This window comes from Pongo abelii, chromosome 14 (genome assembly GCF_028885655.2).
Source record: "Pongo abelii isolate AG06213 chromosome 14, NHGRI_mPonAbe1-v2.0_pri, whole genome shotgun sequence".
Classification (NCBI taxonomy): Eukaryota; Metazoa; Chordata; class Mammalia; order Primates; family Hominidae; genus Pongo; species Pongo abelii.
In genome coordinates, this window is record NC_071999.2 from 117,066,102 (window position 1) to 117,076,757 (window position 10,656).

The 10,656-nt window shown below is 45.9% G+C and overlaps 1 long non-coding RNA gene across 1 annotated transcript; it reads left to right on the forward strand.

The window, feature by feature from the left end:
• Nucleotides 1-8,022: 8,022 nt before the first annotated feature.
• On the forward strand, nt 8,023-9,829 carry LOC129049601 (uncharacterized). Its single transcript, XR_008512827.2, has 3 exons — nt 8,023-8,391; nt 8,479-8,745; nt 9,217-9,829. It is a non-coding gene; the product is annotated as an uncharacterized LOC129049601 (long non-coding RNA).
• Nucleotides 9,830-10,656: the final 827 nt, after the last annotated feature.

Below are 10,656 nucleotides of genomic sequence, written 5' to 3' on the forward strand. Positions count from 1 at the left end.
ACCATGAAAATATTTTGTACCACACAAAATTATTCTGGATAAATTGTAGCAGGGTAGTTAGAAAGGTGTTGAACTTAAAGATGAATTACACAGTTTTCTTTTACAAAAAACCCAGTTGTTCAAAATTTGTGACCTATCATTGGGAAAACAAATGTTTGTTAAAAGTATGTTTCTTAGCAAAAAAAAAAAAAAAAATCACAATAAGCACTGTTAATTTGTTCCTTCAAAATATGTGATTTAAAACAATAATGAGTAAGAAAGTAACATCTTTTGGAAAAAAACTTGAGAGAACTGCTTGAAAGCAGATGGGCTAAAATTTTTATTGTTGCTAAAAATAATGGATGTCACCTGTGAAAATGTTCCTGTCTGCATACTTGAAAAAATAGCAATATCATTTTCTGTCTTATCTAACAATCCTCCCAACAATGGTGAGTTTAAGTCCATTTGTTAAAAAACACAACCATGCATTGCTTAATGATGGAAATACATTCTGGGAAATGTGTCCTTAGGTGATTTTGTCATTGTACAAATGACAGAGTGCACTTACACAAACCTAGTGATACAGCTTACTGCACACCTAGTATGCCTATGGCTCCTAGGCCACTAACCTGAACAGGTGTGCAGTAGGCTGTGTATCACCGCACTATGTATGTACCATACATAGTATGGATGGTATAGCCTATGGCTCCAAGGCTACAAACCTGTTCAGCATGTGACTGTATTGAATGCTGAAGACAACTGTAACACAATGGTAAGTGTGTATCTAGGCATACCTAAACACAGAAAAAGGAACAGGAAAAATAGTGTAATAATCTTATGGGACCACTGTGGTATATGTGGTCTGTTGTTGACCAGAACATCATTAGATGGTACATGACCATATTAAAATGTAAACCTTCTGATTAGTTTGCAGAACAGCTAATTGATATCAGGGAAGATATTACTAGCTGAGTTTCAACAAAAAAATGTTTACATAATTGGAAGATGAAGGTGAAACATGAGTAACACGATTCAATAAGTCAATTATTCATTACTATCTGGATCTGTGCTTCTTTGAGAAGTACTTTAGATCAGTTTGACAGCCATTAAAATCAAGTACTGAAATTAACCGAACTGAGAATCAGACCTTCAGATGCTGTATCAGAAAATGTTAAAGATTCTCAAAAATAGTGAGGTGTGTTCAATCGCACTGCTCTCCACTAAAAATATCATGAAGAACAGTAATATTTTAGTAAGCATAAAAGGTTTTAATATGGAAAATAATATAAAATTATTTTAGAGTACTGTTAGTTTAATCTGAACCCAGGTTCAGCGACAGACGAAACAGCAGGGCGCTCAGAGCCCCCCTGTCCAAGGTGCATAGCCGGGGTTCAGACCCTCCCTATGAAGTGGTGCCAGGGTCCAAACTTCCCCTGGGAAGTGGTTGGAGGTGCCTTTCCAAACTCTCAGTGGTGCCCTGGGACTGCCTCTGCTTTGGAAGTATTTGTTCTTTATCTCTCTGCCCATATGCAAAAGAACTTATTAAAAAGCTGTTATGGAGTCTTGGGAAGTTTTTGTGATTGGATGCACCTGAGCTCATATCTTGGTTCTCCTACTTTCTTGGGCAAGTCACTAAACTATAGACCTTGGTTTCTTTATTTGTAAAATAGAGTAAAATGCCTTTTTCATTTGGCCATCCAGAAAGTTAAATGAGATCACATGTGTGTTTAAAGCACATGGGCCTATTCCCATTTGATTCTTTCATTTCTTCTTCTCCCTTCTTTCTGATGAAGGAGGACTTTAGTTTCCTTCTGTAACTTAACCCATATTTAAACAGGAAGAGTATATTTAGCATTGAGAATATATATTTTTTTCTGCAGCTGTCCTAGATTAAAATAAACAAAAATAAATAAATGAATGCCTACCATTCTGAGCAGCTCAGGGTGTATGTTTGAGACTGCTTTGAAACTCTAATACAAGCACAGGCATATCTGCCCCGGTGCTTTTGCACACAAGCCCCACACTGTCCGGGAGGACAGAGTGTGTGTGGCTCCCAAGTGCATGTGGAGCCCCCTCCAGATCTGGGGAGGCTGCCCCATATGGTGCTGGACAGTGGCTGCACCAGGACCTGGAGGGGAACCTGGGACCTAGGCCCAAGGCAGGTGGGGGCTGTGAACATGTGGCTGGGAGAGGCCAGTGTCCACACACAGACAGCCCAAGTTGTTCAACTCCATTTGCCAACCCATGCCCTGCCCCTGGCTTGACTGGAACCCCTCCTCTTCTGCTATTAAAGTCTCTCCTGAAGCTGAGAACCAGCCAATGAGGATGACGGTGCCAGGGAGAGAGGATCCTGTGTTGGTCAAGGATGTGTGAGTAGCTGTTACCTCCATTGGCAGTTTTGTCACTAAAAGACCTCATTCACTTGAGCATCTGAGGATGACCAAATAGAATCACTAACTTTGGTTATTTCCAGTTTGGTCTGCATTAGACCATGACCAAGGAAAGCTGTGCCAATGACAAGCCATATGCTTAAGTTTTCACCACATAAAAAGTTACTTTTAGGCAGAAGTTATGATACACTTTCCAAGAAATGGTTGTGGAATATTGTCCAAGCTGCAGGAGGTTTGTTAAGTGGACATTGGAGAGCAGTGGTGCCTGGTGGCTTGGCACAGGTTCAGATGGAGAGACAAAAAAAAAAAAAAATGCCATAAAATAAGCGAAGCGTTGGTAGAGCCCAGAAAAAGTACCTGATTTTCCAGTTGGAAGTAACCCAAAAACATGGTCAAGAATTTATACTGATTTTTCAAGACCTTTCTAGGGAAAGAACTTGAGGATCCTGGTAAGCTTTTCCAAAATGACTCACAGTACCCGTTTCTGCTTCTTCTCAAACCTTGTTATAATCACTGCAGATCTGAAGAAACTCCACAAAACCTAAGCAGTCTCAATAAGAAGAAATCTAGACACACCATGGTCAAACTGCAAAAACCAAATCCTATGATACAGTGGGCAGTGGGCTATGTGTGCCAGAGAGGGCTTGATCTCAGGGGGTCCCTGGAGGTCTCCTGGTTTGTGTGGTGTGTTGTTCTCAGAATATGACTGCCAGTAAAGCACTGTATTGTCCAAGATGTAATCATTCCTTGTTTATTTGTTCCTGCCACCCTACACAGAAGGCATCAGAGTCCTAGAACGGCAGCTTGTTTTAATTAGAATTTCATGCAATTGAGAGAATTTAATAAGGTGGGTGGGATCTCATATATTATATGTGTAATTAATAGGCAAAAATTAATAACAATTTACGCCAACTACAAACAGAAGATCTGATGGAATAAAGGACAACTTTTATAATAACAACAACTACTCGGAATACTGCAGGATACTACTACTACTTCAAAGTACTTCAAGATAAAGAAGAAGATAAAACAAGTGGAAAACCATAGTATGTTCACGGGTAGGAATCTACCTCATCATACAGAAATCACTTCTCTGTAGTTTATTTATAAGTTAAGCTTGATCCCATTTAAAATACGAGAAGTGTTGAGGATTTTTTAAAATGAGAAAAACCAATTATAAGCTTTATAAGACACATACATATGAGATTTACATGAACTGTCTCTGGAAAGATGCAGGAGAAACGGAGTCCACTGGCTGCTCCCTGGGAAGGAAATAGGATGACTAGGGGAAAGACTGGGAGATTTATTTCATTGGCTGTCATTTTGATTTATTTTTATTTTGAAATATGTGAGTATATAATTTTTGAAAATAGAAAATTATTTAAAATAGTAGTATAGATATTAAGCAATCAAGAAAACCCAGGAAAATAGTGAAAAATAAAACAATAAAGTTTCCCACATATTAAAACATATTATAATGTGGCATTAGTTCATGAATAGAGGGATGGAACTACCTAGGAAGTCCGGAAAATAGATGCCATATTATTACATAATAAAGTGGCATTTGAAATCAGTGGGAGAAGTGTGTGATCATCTGAAAGAGAAAGCTGGATTCCAACCACTCACATTTACAAAGTAAATTTCATATGGATGGAAAATTTACACATGAAAAAATGAAACCTTAAAAGTAACAGAAAAAACTGGGAGAATTATTAAATAATCTCTGATTCAGAAAGGATATTTTTAATTCTGACACAAAATCTTTAAGCCAGAAAAGAAAAGATTGAGAAATTTGATCAACTCCCCACACCTCAAACTAAGATATTCCTGAATGGCAAACATCACCAGAAACAAAATGAAATGATAATAAATTAGGAAAAATTCATGTACTTCACATCAGAGGAAAACTGCCAACACAGTTAATTGTGTTGTGTGTTCTAAATACTGATTCCTAAAAATCAATATTTAAAAAGGACAATAACTTAATTTAAAAAGTACCTGAAGACTGTACACACATACACAACCAGTTCCTTGGTGCTCAAACTCCTTACAATAAGAATGTTAACTAAAACAACACTGAAATACAATTTGGTTTGCTCATCAGATTGGCAAGGAATCGTACAAATAAAGTTTGTTCCCACAATGTATTTGTAAAGATGGTTGGGGCGGGGGGAAATGCGCAGTTTATCTTTGCTGCTGGAACTGTAAACAGGTAAAATTTCCATAGAAGGTTCTTTGACGACAGCTAACAAAATTTAATACGCATGAAGTCTTCAACCCAGCAACTCTAGGTGTTTAGCCTATGGATCTACCCCAAGGGTGCAGAACGACTCCTGCACAAGTGCACTGAGCACGGTGGTATTTGTCAAAGCAAAAGAATAGAAATAATTTAATGTCTGTTAGTGGTGGTGGTTCAACAAGTATTGGTACTGCCATACAATAAAATGCTATGAAGCCATTTCAAAGAGTGAGGATGCTCTATATGTGCTGAAATGAAACAATTTCCAATATAGAAAGTTAAAAAAACTAATGTGAAGAAGTAAAAAGGAAAAAAAAGAACAACAAACAAAAACAATGTGAAGTATGTTTAGGATACTGTCACTCATATAATATATTGTATATGTGTATACATGTATGTATGTGTATGTATGGCATATGTTTATGCAGATAATGCATTATATAATACTTGCATTGCCAAGAAACTGGTAAACGTGCTTGTCTCTGAATGGTAGAAATAAGTGCTGGAGGAATAGAGGGGCATGCCAGTGCATATTATATATTCAAGAAATGAAAAAAATAAATAAAATAGTAAAATAAAACAACTTAAACCTTTAAATTTATCCTTTCAACAGCTTTTACTAAGCATCTTCATTGCTGGCCCTGTATTAGATGACAGCATAAACCAGCAAGACAGACCAGGCTGAAGCAAAATTAAGACTGAAACGAAACCAAGGTTGAGCCCAGGTTAGGAAAGTTTAACCTCCCAGCTGGGTGCTCCAGCCTGAATAGTGTCACGATGCTGGGGATGAGGTCTAGGAGAAGAGAAATGGGGGCACTTAGAGCCCCAAATCCATGAACCACGCTGGTCTGTTTTAGGAAAGCAACATCTTGAGGCTTCATGGTGTTCTGTGCTCCCTGCTGGGAAGCACTGGGCTGGCTGGAGGTTTTCATCTCCGGACTGGGGGTCCATCCCCACACTGCCTGGCTGAACATGTCGGTGCTTTCCCAATGTCCTTGACGTCTGGTGTTTGTCTGGTGCAATACGTCAGGGCTGGGGAGACAGTCGTGCTAACAGTGTATTCGGCTCAGCAAAAGCTTTCATTGCATGCATCCATGGCCTCTTTGCAAAGATGGGAACAGCACATCTCAATAACACACAATTTCATCTGGCTCTGATGATTCAGAAGGCACCCCAGTGCCTCAGGCTCATCATTAGAAGCCAATGATGACTCTGTAGATGTGGTAGTAAAGTCCAGGTAGCTGAAAGATTGAGTAAGGAAGCAATTGCTGGGAAATGGGGGGTCTCCTGCCGCAGTGCTCCCCAGACACCTCAGGAAGTGACCTTCTGTCTGGGGCCTCTCTCCGCTGACAATAATGTCTCAGACTTCCTTGTCTCAAAGTTGAACACTGCCAAAATGATCCACATCCAAGGTAAGCTGGCTTCAGCTTGTTAATTTAGTCCTACTCTCAAAGAAAAGGAAGAGGTCCTCACCCTGGCTGACACCTCCGGCTGCAGGGGCCCTGGTCCCCGGGGTGACAGGGGCCACACTCCTTAAAGAGCCTGAAGTTCCCAGGACGCTCCCCTTTTAAATCCAGTTAGGGAATATTATTTATAACACATGCCTCACAGATATTAATTCATTAAGAGAAATAATGGATGCGGAAGTGCTGAGGACTAAGAGTAACCTACTAACATGGCCCCATCCTTAAGGGGCTTTTCCCCATTTAGCCGGGGCTTGAGAACTGTGTAGGATGTTTACTCAGTGCTTTGAAGAAACTCACTGCATCCCCTCAACAATCCTTTCATGTGGCTGTTATAATTTTCTCCATGGTTGCAGATGAAAAAAATCATTCGGGAAGGTTGAGCCATTATCCATGGCCACACAGCTCCAAAGCGGTGGAACTCGGAATTGAAGCCCAGGTCGGTTGAAGCCAGAGCCGCAAACGTACTCCCTGCTGCCGCACTGCCTGGCCGACACTCACGGGTTCTGGCGCCACTGCACGCACGACAGTGCCAGGAGCGTGCACTTACTCTCCGAGCCCTTCCCTCCACGGCCAGGCCAGCAGTGAGAGTGCCAGGGCCTTCAGCGAAGCACAGGGAAGCCCAGCGCCCTCGCCCTGGTCCTTCGACACACGACGAGACCTCCTCTGGGCAGAGGCCCCTGGATTCTAAGGCTTTCTGCCAGGCGAGGCTTCCTCCTGAGCCACGAGTCAGCACGTGTGGAGACGGAGCTCGGGGATGCCAGCCTCTGTTAGCCCCGCACTCAAGCACCTGCCCCCGCACACAGGCATCTGCGCCCCCGGGACTTAGCCCCGCTGGCCTGCCGCAGTCTCCATTCCTTAAGCACCCAGAGATCCCTCTGCGCTCCCCTGTGCCCGCGTCTCCCCTGTTCTGTTTCGTTCCACTCTGCTTCGTGCTTGTCTCAATTCCATTTCCGTAAGGGTTCAGGTCCTCAGCTTACTAAGGGGTCTCTGAGAGGCCAGCTGGCCACCAGGACTGTCTTTCCTGCGGTGGAACTTTCCAGATTATTTTCCTTTCCCCCCTCTCGCCTTCTGCCTCCTGCCGTCTTCTCAGTGTTTAGCTCAGGCAGGGTCCCTCCTGCAGAAACCGCTCCTGCCCGCAGCGCGCGCTTGCTGCCTCCTGCCCCGCTAAGTGAGGGCGGTTTCGGACAGATCCACTGGAGGGCAGATCTCCAGAGCCGGAAGCCAAAGGGGGCTGGCGCAGAAGGGGAGGCGGCCCTCGGGCTCAGGCGAGAGAGGCTGACTCCCCAAGGAGGACAGGGCTGCCTGGGGGCGGCGAATGCAAGGGCCATGAGGCACTGACAGGAAGAGCCCCTGACGGTGGGGGGAGCTGGGGAGCGGGAGCTCCAGGGGGAGGGGGCAGAGACTCGCCTCACTGCGCGCCCCTCACGACGTCCCCGTCACGACGCCCTCCACACGACGCGCCTCCTCACAACGCGCTCCCCACACGATGCCCCCGTCACCACGCGCCCTCCTCACGACATCCCCCTCATGACGCCCCCGTCACGACGCGCCTCCTTCATGATGTCCCCCTCACGACGTCTTCCTCACGACGTGCCCTCCTTAAGACGTCCCCCTCACGATGCGCCCCCTTCACGACACGTCCCCTCACGAAGCCCCCGCGCCCCCCTCCCGCCGTCCCTCTCTCGACGCCCCCTCGCGACGCAACCCCCCTTACGACGTCCCCCTCACAACGCGCCCTCCTCACGACATCCCCGTCACGACGCCCCCGTCACGATGCACCTCCTTCAGGAGGTCCCCCTCACGACGCACCCCCCTCACAAAGTCCCCCTCATGACGCCTTCCTCACTACGTGCCCTCCTCACGTCGCGCCCCCCTCACGACACATCCCCCTCATGACGCGGCCCCCTCACGACGTTCCCCTCACAACGTAACCCCCTCAAGACGCGCCCCCTCACGACGCGCCCCCCTCACGACGCGCGCCCCTCACAATGCGCCCCCCTTATGGCGCCCCGCTCACGAGGCGCCCCCCTCACGAAGTCCCTCTCATGACGCCCCCCTCACCACGCCTCCCCTGACGACGTCCTTCTCACGACGTCCCCGTCACCACGCTCCCCCCTCACGACGTCCCCCTCACACTACCGCCCCTCTTGGCAACTTGACCTTCAACCCTCCAGGGTTTCTTTTTGACCTTTGCTTTCCTTCCAAACTTTACTGCCTCTGAAATAAAAGAGTCACAGAACAGAAAAAGACTTTAGGGATGGACTGTTTGGCAGGTGAGGAAACAGGCTCAGAGAAATCCACCGGGGAACTGCCCAAGGTGACACGGATTGGCAAACCCAGGCCTCAGACGCGGATCTTCTTCCTTGGGTTCTTTCACCAGCTGGCTGTCTTCCCACTCCCACAGGAACAACTGCAAGGGGGCTGCACCCCTTTTCCGCAGCTGCGTACGGAGCTGAGAAGCTTGGAGCCACACACGTGCGTTAGCTCACGGTTTCCGGACACGCGCGCTGGGTCCACACACGTGCGTTAGCTCACGGTTTCCGGACACGCGCGCTGGGTCCGCCGCCCGGGCTCTCACTAGGCGGGATCCAGTGTTGGCTGGGCTGTATTCTTATGCGGAGGATCCGAGGATGGGCTGGAAAAGAATCCACCTCTTTGGAAGTTCCCACAGGTTGTTGGCCGAGTTCACTTTCTCTCTGAGGGCCCCGGGTCCGGGTCCGTGACTGCCCTCAGTTTCTCTCCACACGGAAGTTTCCAGTGCGGCCACTTACTTCATCAGCCAGCAGGGAGGCTCTAGAGCAAGTCGGCTGTGGGTGGAGGCCAGGGAATGTACCCGGATCATGGGAGACATGCTATCTCTCTACCATATTCTGGGGGTCAGAAGCAAGTCACAGGTCCCCCCACATCGAGGAGAGAGGATTCCAGCAATATATGAACACACCAGGAGGTGGGGACCCTGGTGCCACCTTAGTGTCTGTCCAGCAGAGGGACCAATTCCCAAATGAATGCATGCACAGCCGCACACACTAATCCCAAACAACAGCGACACAGTCATGTGGTCAACAGTGTTTTTATTTTATTTTATTATTTTATTTTATTTTATTTTATTTTATTTTATTTTATTTTATTTATTAAATGCTAGGCACTGGAAACATAGCAGTGAAGAAAAAGAAAAATCCCTGTCCTCATGAAGCTTAGGTGACGTTGGAGCACAGTAAATCGACGAACAGCAGTCACAGCTGTAGCGTCTACATGGTTGCGATGCTTAATTTTACGTGTCCATGTGGCTGGGCCCAGACGTGAAGTCAAACCTCATTCTGGATGTCTCTGTGAGGATGTTTTTGGATGAGACGAACATTTAAACCCGTGCACTTTGAGTAAAGCAGATGGCTCTTGCTAGTAGGTGGGCCTCCCCGGGTCAGCTGAAGACCTGAATGGAACAGAGACTGACCTCCCTGAGCAAGCAGGAGCTGCAGACATGGTCTTCCTGGGATCTCCAGCCTGCTGGCCCACCCTGCAGATTTCAAATTTACCAGCCTCCATAGTCACCTGAGCCAATTCCTTAAAAGTAATCTCTCTATATATACATATACACATATCCTGTTGGTTCTGGTTTTTTGTTTGTGTTTGCTTCTAGAGAACCTGCTATTACAGTGGTGTATATGCATTCCATTCTGGGATGGGTAATATAGTAACAGACAGCTTTTATTAGTTTTCCTTCCAAATATTCAATGTGTTAACATGCTCAAAACCCTTAATTCAGTTCTCTGAATCCTTCTAATTGGGGATGGGGTAAGGTTTGCAGAAGAAAGTCCACCTGGAGCATCGTTTTGTGGAGGGCTTTGTGTCTGAGAAGGGGCTTCCTTGCCGCAGCATCTGCCCTGCTGCTGCTCACATCTGAAGCTTTCTTTTCTGTCAGCTGCTGCTAGGTATCTGATCTTTCTGGCCTCTGCGGTTTTTTTTGTTTTTTTTTTTTTTCATTTCTCCCTCTTTTTCCCAGCCTCAAACCTGTCATCTCCATCTTTTCTTCTTTAACCACTGAGCCAGGTGCTCTAAGGCTTCGGGCTCCTTGGTACTTTACGATTCACCTCGCCCTGGGGCTGGACAGCCTTGGAGAATTTCCAGAGGAAAAAGTCTTCTGGTAACCAGATAATTCTTTCAGAAGTAGGTGTGTTTTTGCAACATCAGTCAATATCTCACGTCCTACAAGGGACTTTCCATCGATTCCTTTTGAGAGGCCTGTAGGGTAGGTTACAGTTAAGAAGGCTTTTCAGAACAGTGTGAAGGAAGGGAGAGCAAGTGCATTTCATGGCCTCGTAACCCTTCTGTGTCCTTGTTGGTGAAAAGAGAGGGTGCAGCTTTATTCCTGAGCGCCAGTTGCCTTTCCCTGTGGTCACAAACGTGTAAATGGATAAATTTCTATTTGCTTAAGGAACAAATATTGCTCTGGGAAGTGACTAAATAGCATCCCAGAAGCAGCAGTCATGGGGCCTTTGGACCAGCTGGGCATCTAATCAAGGCAGGAGGGGGAATGATGCAAAAACAAGATGGGTCTACGCTGGAACATTTCCACTGTCAAATT